The sequence below is a fragment of the Dermacentor silvarum genome, chromosome 3, assembly GCF_013339745.2.
Source record: "Dermacentor silvarum isolate Dsil-2018 chromosome 3, BIME_Dsil_1.4, whole genome shotgun sequence".
NCBI lineage: Eukaryota > Metazoa > Arthropoda > Arachnida > Ixodida > Ixodidae > Dermacentor > Dermacentor silvarum.
Window position 1 is genome coordinate 8,883,943 of NC_051156.1, and position 27,227 is coordinate 8,911,169.

General features: G+C 51.5%; 1 protein-coding gene across 2 annotated transcripts in view; it reads left to right on the plus strand.

Annotated features, from left to right (window-relative positions):
• The window catches only part of LOC119445311 (unconventional myosin-XVIIIa-like), a 231,901-nt gene that overhangs the window by 119,479 nt on the left and 85,195 nt on the right, over positions 1 to 27,227 (plus strand). The gene's annotated exons all lie outside the window — the stretch shown is intronic.

Here is a 27,227-nt window from a genome sequence, read left to right on the forward strand (position 1 = left end):
TGACAACGTACGTAGCTCCATTCAGACTATGAAGCGAACAAGCGAAGGCTGCATTTGTAATCATGGTCTGGTTATGAAGACCGATGGACTTGTCGTCTTCACAGGGAAGAGCTTTGCTGCCATCAATCCCCACAAAAATCTGCCAGAAAGTGCGCCGAAATGTTGAATACCTTTGATGGCACGGAAAAAAAAAAAAGCCTTCTGTTCTTATTTGTCGCCGGTGCAAAAGAAAATGATTATACCTTCTCAGAAGTATTTTGTGTGGCACATTTTTAAAGCTTGTGAAAACGCGCTCGCATTTGTTTGATGACGTATAGCGCTAATACAGCTGTTTGTGTTTTGCGGGATCTGAGAATTTCCGTCGCTTCTTTTATCCTTTAGAAAATTTGACTTTTTTGCCTGGCTTAGTTCATTGCCTTGAGGCTCGGCAGCTCTTTGCACCGATACTCTTAAGGAAATGACACTGCGCGCGCCTGTAGTTTATGTAACGCGGGATATCACTACCAACAACCCTGTGGACCTGCGGTAAGAAGTGGGGGAACGGCCCTGCCGGGGCCCTTTTACTTTGCTAGTCCTGAGCGCGCTCCGGTGTCTCTTGGGCGGCGTCGCTTCCGCGAGCATTAAGCGTCGGCGACAGAAAGGGCGACATCAGTCGCACTCACCTGCCGCGGCGCTGGCCTGTAGCGCGACGTAGAGCCTCGGCTGCCAAGTCGGCGATTGTTGTTGTCGTTTTATTTACCTTCTCGGTATACTCGCCTTTGTCGGCGGCGCTTGTCGCCGAAACAGGGGATTACAATTGTCGCCAGCCGCCTGCTGGCCCGCACCGCGGAGAAAAACGGGTGTGCGCGTGCCGGTGTCTTTTGGCGAGGTGTAGACACGGCCCTTGCCTTGTCTTTATTCTCGCCGATGTTCCGTTTCTACGCGTTGTCGTTGTTACGCGCACTCTGAAACCGTTATGCTCGCTTTCTATAGTGCATGTACAAGGGAGTGACGTAGCACCCGCTAGTGGAGAGAGGGCACGAAAAAAAATCACATCATCTCACCCTACAGGCAACCATGGTGGGATGCGAAAGCATCGCGGGGGGTGCGCATCGAGTTTCAGTTTCGTTTCACTTGGCAACACAACCCAATGAAAGTTAGAGTGAGAGAATGTATTGAGAAGTGAGGAGACGTTTGTACGGGGTTGTTGCGTCTTTATTTAGAGATCGTACGTGATTTCTAGCGTCGGTGCGCTAGGAATCGGTGACGGAAGCACCGCGAACGCACGCTTTATACTGCGCCGCGACACTTGCGCCGCCTACCGGCGTACCCTTAGAGAGAGAGGGAGAGAGTTATATGCAATGATTTGCTGCGCCGCACCGTTGGCGGAGAGGGGGAGAGGGGAGGAGAGCGCGCACCTGCGTAGGAGAGGAGAATGAGGGAGAGGTGCGCATGCGCAGTATGGGTGCGGGCGCCGCAGAACGGACACTGCATGCCCCGAGCATAAGATGCTCTCGCATCTAAAAAAAAAAAAGTCGCAGTTTCGCTTGAAAAGCGAGGAATCGATTGCGATAGCAAACTAGTAGACAGCTATACGGAGTAAGGATACTAGTTATAGCGGCAGTATAAGCTTGTAAACTTTCGCTTAATAACTAAATTAACAAACATGGTGTCACGCGCGCACAAGCAAACATGAACACATCTCACTGGATGACCGCGCACACTCGCTGTCAAAACGCTGGAGTGAGAAAGCGCGGCAGGCAGAAGCGAGTGAATTCACCTTCGTGCTGCCTCTCGCTTCTAGGCGAACTAAGCGATGAGAACACAGCGCACACGAAGCTACCAGCACTCGGCGCACTATATCCCTATCCCCGATCGCTTTCAAGATATGGCCCGCGTGGCCGCGCCATACGCAGCCGGCGTCGGAGTAGAACCCCCCCCCCCCCTCCCTTTGTCTCCTACTCGGTGCCTTGCGCGCGACGGAAGACGGCGCGCTTCCTCCTCGCTTTCCTCCCGTGCGCGCGCGATATTGAGCCACCATCGTCGGATCACCCTCGCACGTTTTCACTCGCATATACAGCATACGGCTCGCGGCGACTATGTTATCGCCCTTGAACAATCTACAGAACTCACGGCGACGCCGACGGCAGAAATGCGTCTGGAGTGCCCATATAATTGCTACCGCAATAAAATTCTGTCAGGCCCAGATTTAATAGCGCGTTCTCTCTATTTAGCTTTTCTAAACGTGCCTTTTCTATCGCAAGGACGACAGAGCGTCTTTGTTACATATCTGTGATCGAACGCTGAGCGCGGCGGATGGTCGGAGTAGAACAGAATCTAAGGAAAGTAATATTTTCCTACAAAATACAGCACGTCGTGTTCACTTCCATCTTGACTGCTGTTTGTTGGTTGTCAGCGCGACCTGTTCTGCATATGTAGGCTTATTTGCTCTTATCTCCTACTCTGTTTAATGGGAGAAAGAGCTCTTATTTTGCTTCTACTTTGGAGGGGTGGTGCTACAGCGAAGCGTTGTCCATTGCGGCACTTTGGGGGCGCATCGTTTATGGCGGAAATTAAAGAAGACCGACTCGCTGCCCAGGAGAGCGGGCCTCCGCAACAGCGGTTGCGCCTTCTCTTCTTCGGAAGTGATTTCCCTTCGTGGTACACAGCGACGGCGGCTCCCTTTGTGAGCGAGCGGCGCTTCGTTCCGCAACGTTCCCGCGTCCGCCCCTTTTCTCGCCGGCGGCGCCCCTTTCGCTCGTCAGCCGCTCCCTTCGCAGGCGCGCGCGACGACGCAGGCCGTCGCACAAGGCGCGCCTCTTGTGCGCGCGCGCGTGCCTGTGAGGCCCGTGTGCGAGCACGTGGCAGGCGTATTTTGCGTGCAGCGCTGCCTTTTCTCGCCGTTGGGCTTCCCGCCGGAACCATCTTGGCCCAGGGTCCCCGTTTCACATAGCCCGTGCTAGCCTCGAGTGCCTGCCCGTCGCACTGTGTAGGCAGTGGACAGGGGTGGCTAAGTGGTGAGCTGGGCCAGTTAGCACGTGTTCGCAAATGTAAAGCAAAAGAAAAACAAAAAGTGGTAAACACGAGAACAAGACGAAGAAGAAGACGGAACAGGCTGGAAAGTACATGTTGTTGTCCGCGACGATCGCGAACCAAGGCGCGCATGCATGAATCTGACTGGCACAGCTGTAGAGACGCCGATCGGGGCTGGAAGAGGTCGTCCCGAATTGCCGCATATCGGACGCGCATGTATGCGTTCGCATCTATATTGGATGCGAAAGCTTGCCCCCCTGTCTGCTTGTTGCGTGCGGGGTTAAGCGTCTTTGAATTACTTAGCTGGTATTACATGCGAAGCTTTCTTAGCGAACCTTTTAGGACTTTGCGGACCGGGGCTGCCGCTGTCTTGCCGAAGAGCTCGCACAAAGTGCACCACTCGTATAACGAATCGGCTCAGTCAGTCTGTGCTGCGCCTACAATATGTCCCGGTGACCGGCTGTCTTTTCTGCGGAATTACGCGATGAAACAACGAACGCTGCCTGAACATCTTCCCTGCAACAAATATGTTTCAAGCGCATCATTCTTTTAGCAAGCCAATACTTTCCTTTGGCCCTTTCACTCGTTTTTGTGGTCGGAGGTGTATGTGGGCTCAGTTTCACGTTTACCTTGCCTCTTGCCAACTAGCTCTCCTGAGGCGCACGTGCTCTCGCGCGACACCTTTGTTGCGTTCGAAGGTTTACATGCTGTGTTCTTTGGTGGCGCTTGCGGGACTCGTTCGTTGCCGAAGTTCGCTGCGCGTTCCTTGTCCTGATGTGGCGCTTTGTCTTGCCGGCTTACCACAACTTCGCTTATATCTATGCCTGATTAGCTGGCGTCAAATATTTTACGGGGATTGGGTTTCTAAAAAAAAAGTTGAATTTGTGAACACTTTGTGCCTGCAGCCTATGAAACCACTGTGACCGAAACCGACACTGCGTTGGTCGTATCTAAAGGTAGAGGCTGAAGAAATTATTAGGTCGCGTGCCAAGGGTGCCGAAATATTCAGTTTTTTTTTTTTTTTTTTTACAAATCCCGCGCCCCGGAAGCTTTCGTAAGTACATACATCCCAGAGCCACGAACTTCAGGTAAAGCTGGCTGCCCCACAATAATAGCGCGTGTAAGGAGAAGCTGATTTCGGTAGTTCCGTTCGCTTGAAATGCGTTGTAGCCTGCATAGCGAAAACACCGTGGCAACGGCATGCGCTTCTACGCGGTTATCACTCACGGGCTTTCTGAAATACGGGGTCGACGCTCAACCGATTGCGCCGTCTGAACATCGGATGCTCACTTGCTTTATCAAAGTCTGCAGTCTTGCTAGGCATGTAGCAACGGGGCGCCTGTCACTGGCTGACCTCTGATAAGTTCAGCAGTGTACCAGCAGGTTGGTGGAGCCGGACGCGGCGGTGAGAGAGGCCTGTTCGAGCCCCCCCCCCCCTTCTCAATGTCGCGATAGCAGCGCGTGGCGTCGATGCGCTTCAGCGTGGGCTGCGTGTAGACCACCTAATTCCTCTTCGTAAAAGCGCTGGTACCCGCCGTGGTTGCTCAGTGGCTATGGTGTTGGGCTGCTGAGCACGCGGTCGCGGGATCGAATCCCGGCCACGGTGGCCGCATTTCGATGGGGGCGAAATGTGAAAACATCCGTGTACTTAGATTTAGGTACATGTTAAAGAACCCCAGGTGGTCCAAATTTCCGGAACTGTTGTCGACGCCGTCGGCGTTTTGCCCGCGTTCGCAGCTAACGCGCGCGGAGTTTTTATATAAATACGTATTTGGTGCCGCAGCTAAACGTCGTCTCCCCTCCCTCCCTCCCGTCCACCCACAGCCTTTCGCGCGACGGAAAAAGTTGCGTTTGCTCTCTATATATATGGAAAGGAGGAAAGAGACGCTTAATTCTGCAGCCCTTCAGGGAGCACGGCGCAGAACGCGCGTTTGCTCTCCGACGTGCGTTCGCTCCCCGTGAAAGCGCGCGTCCCTCGCGCATTTCACTCGCACATACAGCGTCCGGAGCGCGGCGACGATTTCATCGCCGTTGACGTCATACGGAACCTCACGGCGACGCCGACGCCGACGTCAGAAATCTGCTTTAGAGTGTGCATATAATTTATATCGCAATAAAAAATTACACCATCTTCCCGTAGGGGAGCCCTGAGTAGTATGCGAAGCAGCCATGGGGTCGACCACGGCGCTGACACTGGCGTTGATGCTGGCGCTGTCCTTAGGTAAGATTTCCGACGCTGATCGACGAGTAATGGCTGATCTCGTCGAAAACCTCCGAGCCGGCCCCAGAGGCACCGGCAACAGTCACCAACGCCACGCGCGTTCGGTGCGAACGCGGATAAAACGCCGATGGCGTCAACAACAGTTCTGCGCGTTGTGGCGCCCCCCAGCGGAGTATGCAGCGCCTACCGTCGCGCCTCTAACCTAAGCTGCTTCGCATTATCGCGCGCGAAGCCGCAGGGGTTGTCATTCGTTGCGCAATCTGGAGAGGAGAGGAGCGTCGGAGAGGAGGAATGCCGAGAGGGCCGAGAGGACAGGAAATGAGACAAGGAGAGGAGGGGAGGTGGATGCGCATGCGCAGTGCGGGTGTGGACGCACGGCGGATGGATGGGGGGAGGGAGTGACATAGCCCCGACCTTAAGCTGCTTCGCATCTAAAAAAAGCGCTGGTGTACTCTGGCTACCCTTTGATAACTGGCAGTCGGCGCGGAGCAGCTGATACGGGCGTTCAAGTGCGATACCCGAAGAAGCACTTCAGAGAGGTTAAGTAGGTGGGCACAACGGTGGGACTACCGTTCCGGTCGAGTGACTGCCGTAGGTGTTGTCCCATTGCACTATTAACAGAGTTAAACATCATGCAGGGAACAGTTATCGGGGTTTCAAAAGCCCGTCGCATTATCCATATCAGTAGGTGTAAGCGCTATGGTACAACGTAATTTACGTTGTACCGTAGCGCTTACGCATACCGTTGCCTTCTTTCAAAAGCCCGTCGCATTTTCAGCACAGGGTCGATTTTGACTGCTTCCGGATTCGCTCGAGAGCACCTCGTCGCCGTGTCTCACTGGGTCGACCGCGGGGGCTCCTGGGACACTGTGTCGCGACGCGGAGGTGACACGCGGTCGCTCCCTCTTCCCACGGTGATGGAGTGTGGCCGAACTCGGGTCGTAGCACCGTCGAGGAGCGCGCCGCTGCTCTCGGGCTGCTCTCCGCTCGGTCGTCGCTGCTGTCTGTACTCCCCCCTTGTCCGCCGTGTCCCCACTGCATTCAGTCGCACAGTGCGCTGCTGTTTCTCTCGACATGTCACGACATGGCGGCGGGACGCCTTTGATTCCGCGTTCTTGTACCGTGTCCTTAGCGCGGTTGTGGCTCGCGGTTGAGACCGATGGCGGCCACTTTGTCTAGTATCTGTGTATGTATACCGCGCCGGTCCTTTACTTTGTCTCTCTCTCCCTCCTTCACTGCCAGCACACGGCGCTTGACGTGCCCTCGTTCCTTTCTGTCCGTCGCTGCGATGAAGTTGCTCCGCGCTGCGTGGCGCCATCTGATTGGTCCGCGTGTCGCCCTCTCCGACGCGTCTCCTCCGCTGGGAAGACGCGTCGCTGCTATATACTGGCGGTGTCGTGTTCCCGGAAACGTAGTACGGGGGTCGCCGTGTGCTTTTACTTGTCCGTTTTCATGAATGGGCGAGTCGTTATGAATGGAGCAGCCTAAGCCTCGGCGAGCGTCTGCGCAGACCCATTGACGCATGCGCGTACGTCGCGTCTGAACAGAGAACCTCTGGAAGCTCCATGTTTTGAGAGCAGCCGAGAAAGGAAAGAGGTGAACATTATTTACAAACGGCTCTTTTTCGTAACCCTCTGCGCTGTGAACAGATTTTAGTGTGATAGATCCATACGAAGCACAAATACTTTGCTGCAGGTTAGAAACGATCGTTAATCTATGAAGGGGCTAGAGACACGAAATCGATTTATTGGCCAGTTTTGATTGATCCAGACGCTTGATGCATGTCACATTAGAAGGTCTTAGTTTTGGCCATTTCGGCCATTTGCCGTTGACAGAGATATTTGCACACGTGTGCTTTCACATGCCGGTCGTGTCCTGTGTCTGCTTCTTCCATGCCTGCCTCTATGAATGAATATGCTTTGAGAGAGAGAGAAAGAAAAAAAATGGCTGTCTCGCCCTAAAAGCAAAGCATTGACAGCGATAGCAAAGTATAGAGAATTACACGAAGTATCGTTCACACTTTCATCAGCTGTGTAAATTGCAGGAAACATTCGCTTACTAATTAGAAAGTATGGTGTCACGTGCGCACACGCAAACATCTTACTCGATCTCACTCGATGACCGCGAACACTCGCTGTCACAACTATGTCGGATCGAACAACCCGCCGTGGTTGCTCAGTGGCTATGATGTTGGGCTGCTGAGCACGAGGTCGCGGGATCGAATCCCGGCCACGGCGGCCGCATTTCGATGGGGGCGAAATGCGAAAACACCCGTGTACTTAGATTTAGGTGCACGTTAAAGAACCCCAGGTGGTGCAAATTTCCGGAGTCCCCCCACTACGGCGTGCCTCATAATCAGATCGTGGCTTTTGCACGTAAAACCCCATAATTTAATTTTTTGGGGGATCGAACACTTCTTCGTGTTGCCTCTCCCTTCACCGCGTCTCGGAAACTTGAGACTTCGCGACCTCCAATACTATAGGCCAATACTGCAGTCCATTAATATAGATGCGCGAGAAGTCTGCACACAGGCAACCACCAGCATTCTCGGTTCGCCCAAACTTCGCACCCGGCACAGGTTACCTCTAACGTCCATCGGCCTCGTATGGGCTCAGCAGCGTGGACAGCCATACGCATCCACGGCCTGGCTACAGAAAGAGACGCACGCTCACCTGCCACCCTCCCTAGCACGTACTTAGATCATGTTACCGCCCGCGTATTTAGCGCGTCGCATGACGGCGCGCATAAAGTCTCGGCTCACCTTCGCATGATTTCCCTCACACCCACAGCACACGGTGCACTGGGCGCCATAGGATCTTTTCGCACTTGGACTTTATACACAACTGCACACCGACGCAGACGGTGAAGATTCGGCTGGAGTTCCGTGTATTTGCTATCGCATTAAAAAGGTATTGTTTAACAACAAGAAAGGCTGAGCAGGAAATAAAACCTGCGGCTGCGAGTTCTGGGGATGAACATTCATCGTTAGTGATGCGAACCGAGAGCGCATGAATCGTTCTGCAGACAACTCTTATGCCGCACTGCGCGCGAGCGTTGTCCAGCCATGTCGCCTTCGCAAAAACAGATTATCTCCATCATGACCTACGTCATGGCGACGATGAATCAGCGTATTTTCGCACGTGTTTTTCTGTTTAGCACAGAGCCTTCGAGCTCGTATGTGCTGCGCACGTGTCGTTTTTGTGGTATGTTATGCTCTTAAGCCATTTCATTCGTTGTTGGAAATCTTTCACTTCGTTCTTTTGAGAGAGAAAAGTAACGTTTATGATTCCCAAAAGAACCAAGGCCCCAGTTCGGTTCTCCTGGTGGGCTCATGCCTCCTGGCCCAGCACGTATATACCTTAGGCACACGCGGGATAAATAGTCGTACGTGTCGTTTCTTAGCACGAGGAGAGCTTGCGGCAGGCGTGTTGTTTGCCTCTGACGCGTCAAGCTGCCGAATGGCTGCTATAAAGGTCCTCCTGGACCGATGCTGAAATTTTCACAGCTGCCGACGAAAGTGACTCGGCCACCTCTGACGTCCACGATCGCTGGCGTATACGTGGTCGCACCTTTCGCAACCTTCGTGGGCAGCCTGCGCGCGCGTTGGTTCGGCCCGCCTGATTTGTGTGTAAGGAAACATCGGCCGATGTTTATTTGTTTGGACGCGTTTATACTGCGGCTAGTGAAGAAGCAAACATTTCACGTTGCCCGCACACTGTTGCGGCCGGACGCGAAATATTTACGCGTGTAGCGTGCGAGGGGCCGGGCTATATGCGTGGAGGCATCGTGCATCGAAACAACATTCGCTGCCGCGATGGCAGTCGTCGTCCCGACTCGTCTTTATTTTCGCCGCCTCTTTGGAGGTGCGTGAGCCCAACGTCGATCACCCTGCGTCTTCGCTGACGGGAGAAGTTCGGCGAACTTGTACGGCTTGCTTCTGAGTCAACGCCATCCAGGCGAGGTACGCTCGGAGGAGCCGTATTTAAGCCCATATGTGCTATTATATAATGCCAAACGAACATACTGCGATATTAACAGCGGAGCTGTTTAAGCCGGCCGTAATTTGTAGCGCGTTAATAGAAAAAAGAATAATGTCTATTGGTGTTTTGTGGCTAAAGCGCCCTTAGGCGTTGATGCACCCACGCTGACGCCTGGTGGCACGTCTCCTCCATCACGACTACCAACGTCGATGACCATGAGCAACCGTCGTTCATATGGAAGCTGCACTACGCTGCACACGCTAGCACAACGCGAAAGACGAAGCACGTAACTGACACACTAATACAACGCGCAAGACAAAGCACGTAACTGAATCGTCACCGAGTCAAATCAGCGCGTACAGCGCGTCGTAATTGCAGCCTCCGCGATCAACTTCAGAAACATTTTCAGAGCTAATTGCGGAGGCCACGCTCCGCTGTGCTGAGTACGGTGAACGCCACCTGGCGTTGGTAGTGCTTCTTGATGCCAGCGTCCCTTCGAATGCTGGCATCGAGGCGTCGTAGTGCTGAGACCACCGAAGCGTTCACTGTCGGTGCGCGTTAGTGTCATAATGCAGTACTTCTCTTTTCTGCTCGTAGGCGGCGGCACCGTGGGATGTGGGCCGATCCTGGCGGTGGTGCAGAGAGGGTCCAAGTGCAACGGCACATACCCCTGTGAACTAGTGAAGCTGAGCCTGAATAAGTCTAGCTAAGCATGGTTATAACAACTTAATCTGAGTCAGTCATCGATAGCCTATCGATAGCCAATCAATTGCTAATCGATAATTGACAAATAATCCATAATTTCGGAAATTGTTGGGGATGACTTGGTTCGTGCTTAGCCTAGCCTAAAGGCCAGGACTAGCTAGGTGCCCATCAGCTCCGCTGTCTCATGAGCATTGCGCCTCCAGTGCAAGCTGCGCAAATTTTTTTTATTTACTGTATGTTCCCGTATAGCATACGGGGCAGCCTTAAAAAAAAAAAAAAAACCTACGCCCCATAATCCTCATAACCAATATATATGAACTTATGGGGGTACCGTATGAGGTTCGTATATAGGATCCAAATACGTTCCTATATATTTGATTTGCATGTTGTGGGGCATACAAGGCCTATGTGAAAGGTATGCGACCCTATTTACTTTTAGAGAAAACCACAGGACACAGGTTGGTCACACTGTGCGATGTAGGAGGAGACTCCGTTGTGTGCTTAGCCTGCAGGTGGCATGTCCTTCAATTGGGTTGTGCACTTGCGCTGGATCAGTTGTTTTGAGTAGTGTCGTCTCGTCTGAGCGCGATATTAAGTGAGCCAAAGGGACGGAGCATTTTGGAACACGAATACTGCACAAGTTTATGTGCAAGTTTTTGTAATATATAGCCAAGCACGAGCCATTAGAAATATCTGAAACGCGTTTAGAGATGACACTGTGGTCGTGAAGCGGATAAAAATGTTATGCAACCGCTTCGAGGGAGATCAAACATCTGTGAAGAGTCAGTCGCACTTTGAAAGGCCTTCAACGAGCCATAATGACGCGATAGTTTATGAAGTGCTAACCGCGATAACGAAGATAGTCGGCTGTCAGAAAAATTGCTCAGCTCGGGATGGAAAAAAAATGCTGTTAAGGCCATTTTAATAATAAATTTAGCACGCAGCGAGTACCGTCAGCTGGACCAGTATAGCGGCCCTGTTCGTGCTGTTCACGTTATTCCGTCTTTTTTTGGCATGACACTATATTTCGGTGAATCGTCAAGCTCTCGGCTCTCCGGACGTGGGTCCGTGCGACGTTTGGCTGTTCACCTGACAGGAACGCACTTTCCAACCGGAGAGGACATGAAGTGCAACGGGACGGCTGCCTTAGCAGCACATCCCGAGGAGCGGTTCCAAGAAGTGGAGGGATCGTGGGACTCGGTGTATGGAAGTAGGACGGTATAGTTGATGATTGTAATGACGAAAGCGTCCCACTAGAAACACAAAAATGTAACCAATAATTGAGAAACGCTTCAATACAGCGTCGGGATTAACCGACTGCTAAAAACCGGGGTCGCACGTTTCAGCTTCGCTGGTTAACCATCCGTACGGAGTGCTTGGGCGGTGCTTTTTTTCTCTTTTTTTTCTGTTTTTGGTTTCCCCCAGTAGAGAGACCCCCCCCCCCCCCTTTTTTTTTTTTTTTCATCGCAAACAGTTCGGTAGGGCAAGCACGAACGCGATAAACGTGCCTTCACGCGTGCCCGAGTGCCCTTCTATCTGTCTGAATAGCTGTGATATTACCCAACTGTAGTATACTTCGCTAACACCTGTACTGCGCGTTGCCGGAACCTTTTACGCGCAACCTTGTTATTGTCTTGGAGGGCCCTGGCATCGCTTGCACTCGTTGCCGTGTCGCTATCACATGGGTGGTGTCCTAATCGACGCCACAGCGGCGGATTCCTACGAGTAGCAGAAACATGTCTCGAATGCTATGACTTTGCTGACTGTGTGCGGTGAAATAGATTGCAGAGCCGGAAACACATCATGGAGGCCATTATTCGGGCTACCACCTATGGGATTGCATCATTACCAAAAAAAAAAAGAGACAGAGAGACCGAGGAGACAGAGGCAATCGCTGTTTCTTCTCGGTTGTCTGTTCTTTTTTTTTTTTCTTTTTGAAGGTGAATCACGATCAAGTAGCCCTACCTTTAGTTCCTTTATTGAAATGCATGTAACCGAGAGGAGTACTTCAGCGGATGTGTGAAACTATATGATTCAGGGGGTCTTTTCTGGGAATGGTGTGTTCGGCCATAATGCGTTCAAAGGGCTGTTTTTCGCGACTGTTGTATTATTATTATTATTATTATTATTATTATTATTATTATTATTATTATTATTATTATTATTATTATTATTATTATTATTATTATTATTGACAGCGTTAAGGGCCCGTGTCGCAGAAAATCCGGCGCCGGCATCGGCGTAACACCATCGGCGTCCGTGGCGGAGAAAGTCATCCCGAACCGCGCAGGCCCTCCGCATGGCGCAAGATGTTAGTGAACAAAAATTGACTTTCTCACAGTAAAATTCGTGAGAAAAATGGTAAAGTACGACTTAACCACAACCTACAGACATGGTGGTGTGGGATTGTAATTTGAATGTACGAGAAAACATGATTCTGGTATGAGGAAACTCAAATACAAACCGCTTTTCCAGCATTTCTACCATTCCAACAGCGGCGCGCTCGGGTAGTTTACTTGCGAAAACCCTATCCAGAAGGCGCTCGCATCCTCGGCAGGTCAAATTGGGACTTGGCCTGCCTAATGCGTTTGCCTAACGCGTGGGGCAATAGCAAACAATTAATAAAATAATAAGAAAATGTCCTAGGGCCTTCACATTTTTATGTAAGACGACTTATATTGCCCCTGGAAAAACGTCTTCCCAGCAATGCATTTCTGTTTAAAAGTGAAGCCGACTTTACGAGGATCGGTGTAAGCTCGGTCTTTGTAAGCTGGCTTTCCCACGTTTTGTGGTGCAGTGAAGCCTGCTCATTAAAAAAATGCGATCCGAACGGGGCCCGATAACGCTATCGCGTTCCATTCTTAAAGGCGAAGCTTAAGCGTCCTCCAATTATTATTATTATTATTATTATTATTATTATTATTATTATTATTATTATTATTATTATTATTATTATTAATTTTGGAAGTATATCCGTAAGCGCCCCATAAACGTGGAGAGGGTTTTCGCTTACTTGACTCTAGAGGGGCAGAAGTCCAAGCAGTCGCGGATTGTTTTGCAGCCCATTTCTCTTCCTTATATAAAGGTGCAGGTTTCAACGCTGGTGTCAGTCAGCAGCACACGACGCTTCCTACATCTGGTGCGGTGTTGATTGATGAAACGCTTGTCCACGAATGCCTTAAGCGCTTGAAGCCTTCCCTATCCTGTGGCCCTGATGGCATCCCCTCCGTAATTTTAAAAGCTTACGGCAGTATATTTGCTCTAGTATTGACACCTATATTTAATAACTCTTTGACTACTTCCACTTTCCCTCACATGTGGAAAACTGCTCGTGTTTTTCCTGTATTTAAGTCTGTATGTAAATCAGATGTGTCGAATTATCGCCCAATTTCTCTTCTCTGTGCTACATCCAAGATTTTTGAGCTTGCTCTTCACAACATATTGTCTTTTTACTGTGAAGAACTCGCTCATTCCGAATCAGCATGGATTCCTCACCGGCCGCTCCACTATCACAAATCTTGCAAGTTTCTTGACACATATCTCCACGCCGGTACTTCAAAGGGGGCAAGTTGACACCATTTACTGTGATCTCAGCCAGACTTTTGATGTAGTCAGCCACTCGCTGCTTCTGATCAAGCTTACGCACTTTGATGTTGACTTGTCAGTTGTGAATCTCTTGCGCAGCTATCTTCTTGATAGAACGTGTTATGTTAACGTCAATGGCCAAACGTCTTCTTACATGGCAACTAGCGGCGTCCCTCAAGGATCAGTATTAGGGCCACTCCTTTTTAAAAATTTTATTAATGACGTTCTCTCTGTGATTCGGAACTCTTCTTTCCTTCTATATGCCGATGACATCAAGATTTTAAAGAAAATTCACACTGTTGATGACTGTCGCGCCCTGCAGTCTGACCTGTTCTCCTTTTCTAAATGGTGCAAGGATAATAACCTTACCTTGAATGCTGCTAAGACCAAAGTCATGACTTTCACACGCAAAACAGCAAGTATTTCTTTTTCTTATTCTGTAGATTCTGTGCCGTTGTGTAAGGTCTGCGAGATCAATGATCTTATCGTACTTTTTGATGCAACCTTACACTTTTCAGCTCACACTAAACGTGTTGCAATGCGGGGTATGCGCTCTCTTGGTTCTGTATGCAGACTATCGAGGGAATTCAAGTCTCCTACACCGTTCCGCAAATTGTACACAACCGTCTGTCTTCCTCAACTCGAATATGCGTCGGTCGTCTGGAATGGCTCTTCTAGATCCAACAGTGACATTATAGATCGTGTCCAGAAAAAAGTTTCTAAGCATATATAATCACCGCTTTGCAAACCTGGACATTGCACCCTGTACTAGCACTGCTGGATTGTTGTCATTGCCCTCACTTCGCGACCGACGTAATCGCGCTGACCTTCTGTTTCTCTTCAAACTCCTTCACGGTAACCTCACGTGTCCCGAACTTCTCAGCTGTGCCATGTTCTGTATCCCACGTAAGATCACCAGAGAACATAGACCTTTCCATGTTCCTGCCTGTCATCACGAACACTCAACTGTCCACAGGATACAGAGTCTTTATAACGCTTACTTTCATGATCTTGATGTCTTTCATAACTCCTTGTCATCGTTCTTTTCCGAGCTTTGCCTTGTGTTATAATTTCATGCATTGTTCAAGTGCCCTTCTCCTCCTTTTTCTTTTGTATTTACTTTGCGCTTTGTTGTCGGTACTCTCTTCTTTTCACAATTTTTATTTTTATTCATTTATTTTTAATGATTCTCCCCTACAGTGTTTTGTTTTTTTGGTTTGTAATGTATGCGTGCGCCAGCACTCATACCTTAGTGTTGTTCCAGGGCACGTTAAATAAACATGATTGATTGATTGATTGATTATAAACCTTCTTTATGGCTCTAGCTTGTTTGATGACGAATAAAGCTAGAAATAGCCTTACGCAAAAGACCTCTATAGGCCTAAGCTTGTGCAGCACCGTGGGTACTCAGCAGTCACCGGTCGCAAATCGCAGTGGGGGTTTTGACGGTGCACGTGCTCTTTTCAAGATTCTGTTTTCAAGAATCGACCAAGAGGTCTCCAGGTTGAGAAAGTTGATATTCTCTGTGAATCTGCTGGTTGTTATACCCCTTCCAGTCTGACAGGTCGCGAAGTAGGGGCCTCTACAGCATTTCTGTCGCTTGCCAGCGGTGAAACGGAAATGGTGAAAACGGGAGGAACCATGCTCTCAGGTCTGCTGCAGAGCGACTCTTGTTTTTAACTGTTACATGTCCCGCTTCTTCGTCGGCACCCTGTGTTCTCTGGCCGCTGACAAGGAGATCCAACTTCAAAGCAACCTCACTCTGGATTCTTTCTTACTTTGTTTCTTTCTTTCCTTCCTTCTTTCTTTCTCCCTCTCTCTGCATGCATGTGTGTTTGCTTTGCATGCTCATTGTGACCTCACTTTCTTAGTTCTGTTTTTCTCGTCGCCCCCGCCACCTGTCAGGGTCATTTCTTCGCGGTCGTTGCCAGCACACGCGTGGGAAGTCATTCTGGGAGTGCGCGTCCGTGTTTTGCCGAGAGTTTGCCCCACGAGTCGCCAGCCGTCTTTCCGCGACACCCGGGGGAAGAAGCTTCTCGCTCCGGTGGCCACGCGTGGCCGCGCCGTCCGACGCGCCTTCACCGCCGGGTGCGGACACCGAGAATAGACGGCTGAACCACTGCGGTCCCGGGCCTCAACTGCCGCCCATGGTGTGCGGCACCGCAAGTGGGCGACGCTGCTGCACCGCGAGCTGTTGCCGGTTGTTTTTCTTTTTCTTTTTTTGGCCGCTGCGCACCCCTGTATACGCTGGCGACCGCTTCGGTGTTCGGCAGCGACACGGGATGCTGACCGTTGTTCTACGCCGGCGGCGGCTGCGTATTGCGTGGCCGTGCGGGCCCTATCTTGAAAGTGATGGGTACAGAGTCTAGGCGTGCCCAGGGCTGATAGCTTCGTGTGCGCTGTGTTCTCGCCGTTTAGTTCGCGTTGAAGCGAGACGCAGCACGAAGGGCAATTCACTCGCGGCTGCCACCGCTTTTCCTCACGCTATATAGCGTTTTGACAGTGAGTGTCCGCGGTGATCGAGTGAGATGTGGTCATGTTTGCCTGCATGGCGTGTGGCAGTATGCTTGTTCATTTATTTACTATGCCTATGTTTACAATATTATACGGCCGATAAAACTACTTTCCTTACTTTATATAGCTGTATAGTATTTTGCTATTGCAATCGATGCTTCGCCTTTCGGGCGAATCTGCGACATTCTTTTTTTGCAGCCTCTTTAACCTGTGATAATAGCAAACGGCTTTATAGATGCTCATCCGCGCCGCATCATCTGCTCGGCGTCTATTTGACGTTTGCTCGCCACCGTCATCACGCACCATACGAGAGCGGAGTACTAAATCAATGATGCAGTGAACAATTAGGCCATCTTTGCGTTCCGCCATAGCCAACGCATCACCAGTGAAAATGCTGTGGCGCCGTCGACTAATCAAACCGGCTGCATGGGCGTTGCCATGTTGTTGCGTAATCATGGCTATGGTGGCTTACGGTTACCGGCGGACCATCGCCACAGTAATTCGCGGTATACGATGTGCATGCGCAAAGGGACTAAGATATCTGGTATCACCGTAGTGTGCCAAGCAAAAATAAAACTTTATAATGCTGCACAATAATCAGACAGTTACGCCCGGAACTATATTCCGCAACGCAAGGACATTGCCTGTGTACACCTCGTACCTTCGGCAGTGCTGCAAGTTACTTGTGAGATAGTTCGGAAGTTCTCGCGCGAGCATCCCGCAATAAAACTTTACGAAAACACAAATAAAAGGTGTGGACTTATGTGTGGGGCTGTGCAGCATCTCGAACAAACGCAGCTACACGCGCAGCTCATATGGGTCGTATTCCGTGGACGAACCGACGCGCTGCCAATTGCTGCTTTCGCGATGGCGCGCGCCGACGTCGGTTCTTGCGCAGATGTCTGAACAAGCACTCGTGAGAGTACTTTTGGAGCAGCTTTTGGGTGCTTCTGTTAGCCCGCTGCGAAGCGCAGTTGGGAACCCGCGTTATATAGCCAGGGTGTCCTTCTGCAGTTTCGGCTATGGCCTCTCAGACCAACGCGTGCGCAGAGCCCGATGTCGGACGCCGCTATCCTACTATAATAATAATAAGCAAAAAATGCGGTTATGAAGCAGCAGTTGTTGCCAGACATCACTCGTTGTGTGTCCGTTTTTACTCGTACGCGTCGTCAGTTGGCGCTGTCATTTAAAAGCCACGAATCAATGTCTGTTATTCCTAGCTTTTCCGTTCTTTGGTTGCCAGTTTGCCTCAAAAGTGCCGCCTCTGTTCGGTAGACAGTGAAGTCTTGCACGGTGGCCAGAACGTAGATTTTGAGCACATGTTCGCAGCATGTAGTGGTTCTTTTTTGTTCAACATTCTTCTACCTTCATTTCCCTTTTCCGCGACTAAGTATACGTATTCTGTCGTAAATATAACGCTTATTCGTAATTGGACATACTCTCCTTGGCTTAATCTGGTTCTGACTAAACATCGTCAAAGAGTGAGATACAGAACATCGAGCCCATCGTGGCTCGCCGTGAGTGTGTGTATATGGAAAGGGGGAGTTGGTCTCGCGGAGGCATACAGCTAGCCGCGTCCGCTCGTACGAGACTGTGCAGCTCCTGCTGTGTGCTGCCTCGACTGTGCATACTATCTGTGCATCGACAGTTGCACGTGCGAACCCTCCTCGTGACGCGAGCGGCCTCTGTGTCGAGCCGGTCGGTAGACCCCGGCTGCTTCGGGAACGCGACAGGTCGCAGCTGCCGTCGGCCCCTCGCAAGGCGCCTCCGCCTGTATACGCACTCGCAACCTTGTAGCGGCCGGATGTGGATGCACTTATTCCGGCTGCCGTGCGGCTCGTGCGTGCATGCCTGTCGCGACGTAGCTTGCCCCGTCAGCGCCTTTCGTTCGAGGAAAAACAGGGCCCGACCTTTTCGGCGTTGAACAGCTGCCCTGAATAGCGACGTAATCGTCATTCTCATCGTCCTGTTCCCTTTCCCTGCGCGACGAAGGCCTCTGCCGGAGATGGGCAACTGCGCTTGCACGGCTTCTGTCGAATGCGTCGTATGTCTCCACGTTTCCTAATCTCGCCACTTCGTCTAAACTTCTCCCTCTCTTGGCTGCATCTCCCGTTGTGCTCTGCACCCACTCGATTACTTTAACGTACGACCGATTATCTATTCGCACCATACATGACATGCCTAACTCCGCTTCTTCCTAATCCCAACATATAGCAATTCATCCACTCGCGCTCGATCTCTGTCCTCTAACGTAACGCCAAACAATTTACGTTCCACTGCCCTTTGCGCCGTCGTTACCTTCCTTCTCGGACAAAAATGAAGATCTTTAAATCTTGTGTGACTGGCCGCGTTTGCTGTTTGCGCACACTCCGGACGAATATGTTATCTCTGAACTTTCACTACGAACACGTGAGTCCATTTTCATTAGCAATTGTTGGGTGCCCGTGCACTTTTCTGAACTCTGCTGCCTTTGTCGCTAGATGGTACTTCCCCTAAAATAAGATTTCATGCTATTGTGTAAAAGCTGAATACATGAGCCAAAGTGGGTGAGAGCGCAGACTGGTGGTGTTGTGAAGGGTTCTGCGGTGGGATCCATTGTTAAAGGCAATACATGATGCACACGGCTTCCGGTTTCGGGGTACTGTAGATGCAGAGCGAGGCAGTGTTGGTGGACTGCGCACGTGCGTGATAAAGGACCTTCATATCCAAGCGTTTCGAGACTTTCTGAAGACCGCTCTTCGGGCTCGTGCAACGAGTTGTATAGCACTGTTTAACTGTACACCGCGCTGTACATTAGGCGGAAGGCTCGGAGTCTTGTACGGAGTCTTGTACTTCGGAGTCCAACACGGTCGTGCATTCAAATTCAGCGCAACATTAAAAAAAAAAAAATTACAGGCCCACGTTTCCCCCCGGTTTCTACGTCCAGTGCTCCGTTTTTTTTTTTTTTTGTGTGTTTTTTGTTTTTTTGTGCAGCCGTGTGTGAATATGTACATCATTTGCCAAAATAACGGAAGGTGCATGAGTATTGCTTAGACCGGCCGGCTCTTTGCCGCGCCTAATGAGCTCGCAGTGCGTTAAAGCTCCGGCGGGTCGTGTTGGGAGTTCTCCTCCTACTTCGGTACTTTCGAGTGATTCGGATGGAACATATGAGGGCCCAGAGTAGGCATCTCGGATTCAGCTGCGTCCAAGCGCACAGTGGCTTCGTTTCCTAAGACTATTCTCGTACTATCAGTATAACCTGATCGCGTGAACGAAATATAATAGAAAAAAGTAGCAGTAAAGTCGGCGCCTTTAAATCCGTCCACATGACGTCATTGCGCAGGAAGCTCTTCCTCCTCACTCGTTCGAACGCTTCGTTGAAATCCAAGGACTGAGGAATTGCGGTGGGGTGAGGAAAAGTGCCAGATTTGAGGGCCAAATCTTGAAGCTGCTTGCCGGAGATTATCCCTATTAGATAATTAACCCTGTGGCACTTTTTAATCATGATCCTAAAACAGTGTAAAAGTGATATAGGTTACGCGTTACTGCGATATGTCCTCGCAAACTGCGCCGAGCTCATACCGTTTGAAGAGCTATTCAGCTTCGCATTAAGCTACGTCTGTTTGTGTGCCGACCTCGCTTCCTTCCCTTGTTTGTGTGCGGCATCCTAAATCAGTTTACATTGAGAGTCGTCGCGTGACGCGGAGGGCGGCACAACGCTGTTTGTCTTCCTCGTTCAGCCCGGCAGCGACAACAGTGTCTCGGCTACGCCACGTTTCGTCGCTCGCGTGACGCTCGGGGAACGGAGGGGGATTTCACGCCGCGGTTTAAGCTCGGGCGCTTCCTCGGGTTAAGAAGCGTGTACCCCCGGCCCCTCCCTCGGGGTCGTGAAGGCGACGCCGCGAATCACGTCGCGCGGGCGACCCCGCGGCATCGCTTTGCGCGAGCAGCCAGCCAGCAGCGGCGCGCGCGTGTACTGCCGCGGCGACGCCAAGAGGCGCGAGACGTGTCGTGCCGGCGTCGTCGTCGGCGCCTTCTAGCGCGCCCGGGCGCGTGAGTGTCGTGAGCAATGATCTCGGCCGCCCGCCCTGACAGCGGCACTCTTCCTCCTCCCTCGGGGTGCGAGGCGTATGCAGCCGCCGGCTATAGAAGAAACCCGAAGGAGCCAACGACCTTTCGCTCCCGCGCCCGCCGTTCGAGACCTCTCGCCTGGCCGGGCCGCGGTCGGTCTTTCTTCTGGGCGAGGAGGAAGCGCTCGGATCCGAGCGTAGGAGTGAACTCCGAGGAGCGCATCTTCGGAAGGAAGGTTATAGCCCTCGTGATCGCGCCGGGTCCTCCTCCCGGAAACGCAACCACGCTCCCGCGCAGAAGCGTGCGAGTGGCCATACAGACGCACAGATGCGCTGCGCGCGCGTTCGCGAGATGGGCGCAGCCAACCGCTCGCGAAATCTATGAGCGCGGCTACACCGCCGCCTCTGTGCTGGAGGTGTTATTTGCGGGACTTTCCCCCCTCCCCTTTCCTCTGCTTCGGTCTCGCGCTCCATTGACTCGCATTCTCTCCTCGGCAGTTCCTGCAGCGCTGCGGTCTGCCTGCCTTTCCCTTCGTTTGTTTTTTCGTTGGCGAGAAATGGAACCTTCAGAAATAACCCTTTCCTTCTGGGAACGAAGAAGGGTTATTCTGTGCGCGAGCGAGCGCCGCTGCGCGCGTGGCCACGCAGTGCCGGAGACGCGTCTTGCCGTTCGTCTTCCTTTGCCTCGTGAAGCGAAACTGATCCGATACGGCCCGAAAAAGGAAAAGCGGCTGCGCGCTGCCTGCAAGCTCCTGTCCAATTCTCTCATATACAGGGTGTCCGAATTATTTAGCACCAAGATTTTAAGATATGTAAATGACACGTAGCTGGCCAGAACCAAGGTAATATTCTTTCCCGTCGCATCGAGATACTCAGATTATTTTTAGCATTTCGACTAATTACATAATTAGTCCTAATTATTAGTTAACTTCTAAAATATTATAATTGGATGAGAAGTGTCAATGAGAAAATTATAGAGCAACATGATGAACTCCCGATACAGCTTTTTGTTGCTCAATACGTGCTACATAAAAGTGTTTTTCCAAGCTTGAAAGAAACCCCCGTATACACGCAAAATTGCCGCGCGCCTGGCCGCTCGAGGCACTGCAACGGCAGCGGAGTAGATAAGCACTCGTGTACCTCGCGTTAGGTGCGCGCAATTGACGGTACATCGGTGAGTTTCCGGGTTCGGTACCGGCTCTGCTGCTCTGTGATGTGTTGATTATGTGTTTCCTTACGACGGTGCTTGCTGTTGCCATGATCGGGGTTACAAACGCGCGAGTACTTGTATACGGGCTGCCCCAGGTCGAAAGGAACGTCACGCTTGAAGTGGGCTTCTGCGCACACTTACTCTCCTTGTGGAGAAGCCAACGTTACAGAGCGCTTCTTGGCGAGCAGTGTATGCAAGCAGGTACGCCGCGTGGAACAGCTTTCCAGGCACGTTTGAATTACTATGCTATGCACGCTGCCACAATCACATTTAAAAGGTGAAACGTTGGTGGTCTAAAATCTGGTGTTAAACTTAAAAGATCGAAAGCCGAGTAATCGAGGCATCGTACGAATCTGAGCACATGGAAATCGCACGCAATTGAACAGCTCGGAAGGCAGGCAGAGAGAGATGGAGATGACGTGCTTGGTTCCATACATTCTGGCGTGGTTGCAATGCCGACTTTGCCGTTGGCTCGCGATTGTGTTTGCGGAATAGAACGACAGTTGCCACGTGCATATATATGGTAACGGCGTACATAAATCGTCTGCTCATTTTCATCGCCATGTCTCAGAAACGATTCGATTATTTTCTGCATTTTTAGGCGTCGCTATACTTTTGACCGTCACCTGAAAAAGGGTGCAGAAAAAAAGATACAAAGTGACCCCTCTGTAACTTCTTGCGGTATTTGCCCAAAATTTTGCTATAACCAATGCCAGCTAATCTATTCGATAGTTATGGGTTTCTGGTATGACGCGCTCCTACGGATCCACGGGAATCGGATCCGTCGACATCTCAGGTCGCATCGAGGCAGGGTTCGGCTTCCTCGCGACTTGGGTTTGCGCCGCGGTTTGCCCGAGGGGTGTCACTGCGATGCAGGCGTCATTAACCTGTCATCGGCCCCCGAGAGCTGGATTTACGATTCCAGCCGCGCGAGTGTTGAGCACCTCCCATTAGAGCTTTCCTACTAGGAAGTGGAAGCGTAAACAGGGTCGCCCCGGCTGTTCGTTGAACGACATCGCCGTTCTCCTCTTCCTCCGGGAAGAAATAAACGATGCCTCCGGGGCTGGGATGCCCGATGGCTTACGGCAAAGAGTGCGAACCCCTTTCGGCTCACTTTGTTCATTGTGAGCACCGAACGAGGGCGCGGCACTGTGGAGGGGAACAGCGGTGCACCAATCTGGTTGCAGCCTGTTCCTCCTTTCAGTGCAGCGGCGCACACACTACACGGCTCTGCCCAAAGTAGAAAGCGAGCGGCGCGGGTTCAACGGTTCCACCCTTTTGCCTGCGTCCGCCCCGGGGCCGTGACGGCGGCCCCCTTTGAGAGCGGGCCCCGAGTGCGCGCGCGGTGTCTCATCCGTCTTGCGGCGCCATCCGTCTTCGTCTCCCCGCCGCAGCTGCGCTGATATCGGCCGAGGCAGAGTCGCTGCCGCCACCATTTCCCGAGCGGCAGCGGTGGGGCGTCGTTGTTGTTTGATGCGGATAATATCGTCCTCGAGGTCGAGATAAACAGGGCCGGCACTCCTGGTGCTAGCGGCCACCCTGGCAGCGTTCGAAGGGGCGACGCGACAGCACTGCTCTGCCGGTCGAAGCCGCAGCAGTGCACCGGTGCCGTGTCGCGACGCTGCGCTTACATCTCGCCATCTCGCGCGTCCCGTGGCGATGTCCGCCTCGGCTGCCTTAATGAGCCGACCACCCAGGGCGCGTGCGCTGAGCGTCGGAGCTCCTCGGTTGCGCCGCGGCTCCAGAGGTGCGCCCGTAGTAGTATTATTCTTCTGTGCCGGAGCGTGAAAGGGTGGAGGGCGCGGGAGGGTCGAGCTCGAAATGGCGCGTCGCTGTGGCGCAACGAATCTCGCACGAGCAAGAAAAATGCGGGAGGACGCTATGCGATAGCTGTTTTGTTCTGGTCCATGCGCGAATGTGCCGCGTCGTTGAGGACGCCTGCGCTTCCGGTGCGACGTGACGGACAGCGCAGTGGACGCGCGAAACCGGGAGCCGAGTGTCACGCAGGGCGAGAACTATCGCGAGCTCTTGTCGGCTATGCCGCGCGCATAGCGAATCAGGGAGGGTAGCGGCAGGAATGAATTCGGTACTCTGGTTGGCTCGCCATGGGACAAAGGCGGCCGACTCCCAAGGCGTGAAAAATTCACTCGTTGAATTACTTGGGTCTTACCAAATTTGATGAACGAGTAAATGGTGCATCACTTAGTCGACCTTATGTCATTCCTAATAACGTCTTGTTCCCGACGGTTCCTTGTAGTAGCCCGAAACGTTCGACGTGCTCCTGTGCCCGCCGATCGTGAAGTGGACTCGTGATCTGCCTTGGCCACGTTAATCGCTGTCGTGCGCGACCACAGCAACTTGTTCACCTCTCTGTGGGTCCTTGTGCATTCAACATTGTGTAGATTTGTGGTCTGAACCCTGTGCACAGTGCCGAATTTGCTCTCCGTTTTGGTTCCTTTCAACTTTTTCGTAGGAGCATCCGCTTTATTTGCAGCGAAATACGTTAAAATGAACTTGCAAGATGCGCTCGCATCGCGATGTCTCGCAAGCTCCGTGACGCCATTCGCTATGTCGACGACAAAAAATGTCGCGTAGTTTTCTGTCTGTCACTGCATTGCCGAAAGCAATCTAGAAAGCACGTACGGAAGAACGAGTTATTTCTTGTTGCTACATATACTGTGTGTTTCTGTGATACGCAACTAAACATTTTAGAAAAATGTACCAGAGCAAGCTTTAGTAACCTGGATTGTGGGACGATCAGTGAGCCCTACATTAGCAAACTAGCTTCCGTTGTGGCATTGCAACGTACCCGGAGCCCAGATATACCCGCAGGACGATGACAGCAAACGCTTTCGAATTGGGCCGCCAACCTGAAGTGCGATTGAAGGGACGAGGTTAAGGGACATGCGCATGGCTACCGGCGGCATTCATAACGCACCCAGGCGACAACGGACCCGCTTCGTCTGCCACTTCGTCGGCGTGTCGTGTACGTCGTACGGCAAGGCGGCCACTCCATATCGCGTGCGACAATGCAGCTTGCGGACTCATGGGGCGAGCCCAAACCAGTTAGGGAGCACGAATGTGCGGGACGCAGTGGCTCACAGGGAGAACCAGGTCGGAGTCGAGACAACGCAGAAGCGCGCGGCCGGGCAAGAGGGCGGACGACAAAGGCGCTTACCCGCAACTATATAGCGTTTGTTGCGTGCGCGCTGTGCATTCAGTATGTTGCAGTTCACTGAACACAGCAGCTTTAATTACAATAACTCACGTCGTTCTCAAGGAAAATTCAAATTAGTGCAGCAACATCAAACCGGTTTTTGCGGGAAAAATAACGGTTATCCGAATTTGAAAACCGGATAACCGGAGTGATCGGTTATTCGGTTGCTTATTCGGTTAATAGTACCGGATATTCGGATAGCCGGATATTTGTTCTTCTGTACTTGGGCCAACATCGCTTCTCTTTTTCTCTTTTATTTGTAGTTTTTTGCAACAACTCGTGCTAACCCGATATCTGCACTAGTTCACCGCCTACCTTTCCTTTTCTAAACACCAAATATTCTGTGTCCGAATATTCGAATATCCGGCGAACCGGTTATTCAAATCGGATATCCTGAATATCCGTTTCTTGAAATCCGGATAACCGGTTTTGGTGACCGGATTCACTTCCCTCCGGTTAAACCGGATAGCCGGTTTGACGGATGTTTGTAAGCACTAACTCAAACTAAACTCAGTCTTTTTCTCTTGATCCTGATCGAGCAGGTCGTCGCCAGCGTGGTTCGGCGCAGGTATACGGATGCGACAACGTAAGCACACTTGAGAGGAGGCTACAAAAGGGGAAGAATGATTTTGACGAAATGATCACGTGTGACTTCGTATTAACTGTCGCAACCGACCCGCGCACAGAGTTATGCTTCTGAAAATTCCTGCTCCTTTTCAAACAGACTAGAATGAATGTGCGGCTAGCCCGCGACAATAACCCCCTCGTTCAGAAACAGGTGTGAGGACTCCGGGGACGGAGGCACAGGTTTGGACAAGAAACCCGACGCAGGAGGCCAGGCAGCGACTGGTCCACGCTTACCTGCTCCGAGTCCAGCCATTGCCATCCGCTAGCGACGTAGGCCCCGTCCCGACCAGCTTTAGAAACTATATCAGTTTACCAGTCTCTTCCATAAATATCGTGATCCGTCTTTTAATTGAGCCCCTCCAATGTTGCTGATTTGTCCTTCGGCTGCCTGGATCTTGCCGCGCTCAATATGGACGCAGACCCGTTCCTAATAATGGAAGCGGGGCATTATCGTGGATGAAGCAAAATGCCGCACGATCGTTGATCCTATGCATGTGATTCCGTGCGCACCTCTGCAAGCTCTGGCTCAGTCTGATATCCCGTGCCCGACCCAGCCCGTGGAGGCGACTTGAGTCTTTCTTATCTTTTATACATGGGACGAGCCCGCACCGGAAGGAATAACTTCGAATCGCACGGGTCTTGCTATCTACGGAGCCCGACTTCACTCGGATTCGCAGCTTCTTCACGCACCACTGCGAATCTTTATATCGAGTGGATTGCGCTGGTCGTTTCTTTTCTCTCTCTCTCTCTTTCTTTATACCAAACTAAACCAAAGAGGCATGGAAATCGTTGGAGCGTGACTATAGCGTTAGCGAAGTTTTGCACAATGGTCGTGAGCAGGGAGCCAGTTCAGTTTCACGGAACTTTATTATCGCCCATTTCAGTGGTGACACGTGTTCAGTTATTATGCTTATCTTCGATTGACACGTACGCAGCACACATGTGCTTTCCTAATCCAGCCGCGGCTGGATGCATTTCGAAGCCCCCTCCTACATGGTGTTTGCATCTCCCGCAGCTGTGTTCAGCCTGCCAGAGGATAGCGTACTACGAATGGCCCATCTGTCAGACGGATATATGCGCGAAACACCGTAAATGTTTCATCTGTGCTTCTTCGTGAAGGCTTTTTAAGCTCCCGGAAGAAACTGAGGAAAAAAAAAATCTTTCTACTGCGCGTACAGCGCGTCGTAATTGCAGCCTCCGCGATCAACTTCAGAAACATTTTCAGAGCTAATTGCGGAGGCCACGCTCCGCTGTGCTGAGTACGGTGAACGCCACCTAGGTGGCGTTGGTAGTGCTTCTTGATGCCAGCGTCCCTTCGAATGCTGGCATCGAGGCGTCGTAGTGCTGAGACCACCGAAGCGTTCACTGTCGGTGCGCGTTAGTGTCATAATGCAGTACTTCTCTTTTCTGCTCGTAGGCGGCGGCACCGCCCCGATCAAGAGCGCGGGTACACGGAGGAGTGTTATATATAAGGCGCGTCTGTGTAGCTCTCTGCAAATGCGTTTGTGGCGCAATGGGTTAAACGCTCGGCGATCTATCGTCGCGGACCGAGAGGTCGTGGGTTCGATTTCCAAATTTTGCATGTTTGTGGAACTTTTTCTTCTGGTTTCTTTCTTTGTATTATGTTCTATGACGTATTTCCGTGACGGAAATACGTCAGTGAAGTCTTGGTGGACCCCGGCATAAAACACTTTCGTGTTAAAATCTTATCTACGTCGTGACTTCTGGCTTCAGCTGGGATGCGTCCAGATCTTTCATTCCTTATGTCGTAGTGATGCCGTGCCTGGCAGCACTCATGCGCCTATCGAATGTGTTGTGTCGGTACACAGACATCGGGGTCGTGGCACCGCTCGTCTGACCTCATCGGAGTTGTCCTTATGTCTTCCCTGTTTGTTTTCCTTTGAACTTCTGCCAATGGCCATTTTAGTTACGTGGTTCCGCAACATCGCCGCAGCAGACTTGTGCGACCTAGATCGCAACTCTATTTCCGGCGAAGCTGCAAGTGCGACTGCGTCTCACGGATACTTGATTAGCGCTGGCAATGCAGCCTTCGTGCGCATATTTGAGTTCAGTGGTAGCCACGCGATCACTCACTAATCCAATAACT